The sequence below is a fragment of the Cyprinodon variegatus genome, unplaced genomic scaffold (genome assembly GCF_000732505.1).
Source record: "Cyprinodon variegatus isolate N-32 unplaced genomic scaffold, C_variegatus-1.0 Scaffold1883, whole genome shotgun sequence".
In the NCBI taxonomy this organism is placed as follows: Eukaryota; Metazoa; Chordata; class Actinopteri; order Cyprinodontiformes; family Cyprinodontidae; genus Cyprinodon; species Cyprinodon variegatus.
In genome coordinates, this window is record NW_015152336.1 from 19540 (window position 1) to 19931 (window position 392).

Here is a 392-nt window from a genome sequence, read left to right on the forward strand (position 1 = left end):
GGACAACAGGACATGATGGACCTGCAGCATGAACGTCTCCAGACTCAGACGTCCAGGACATGATGGACCTGCAGCATGAACGTCTCCAGACTCAGACGTCCATAAAGAAGCTCGTCAGGCTGTTTGCGCTGATGACAGCTTTCTGGCGGGAGGTCTGCAGCTCCTCCTTGCCTGCTTGCGTAACGTCTGCGTAGCTGCTTCCTATCATCGTCATTCTGTGGTTTAACGGTTAAAAGTGAGAAGAGTCGCAGACAGTCAGACTGCAGAGAGAGGAGCCGTCGATGGTGAGTCCACACCTGTCTGTCTGTTCAGAGGCTGGAGGTCTGGGTAGGACAGGAGAACAGCTTTAGGTCAGCCTTATGGTCGTCACGGTTACAGCGCAGGAGAGGATG

The 392-nt window shown here is 54.1% G+C and overlaps 1 protein-coding gene across 2 annotated transcripts in view; it reads left to right on the forward strand.

The window, feature by feature from the left end:
• The first annotated feature begins 86 nt into the window (after nucleotides 1–86).
• The window catches only part of LOC107104786 (C-C chemokine receptor type 9-like), a 4310-nt gene continuing 4004 nt past the window's right edge, over nucleotides 87–392 (forward strand). The window contains exon 1 of one of the 2 annotated variants that reach the window (XM_015404872.1): nucleotides 87–284. The gene's annotated coding sequence lies outside the window, so the exon portion shown is untranslated. Of the gene's footprint in view, nucleotides 285–335; nucleotides 351–392 lie in introns of those variants that run through there. The other variant, XM_015404873.1, reaches the window with a different exon arrangement.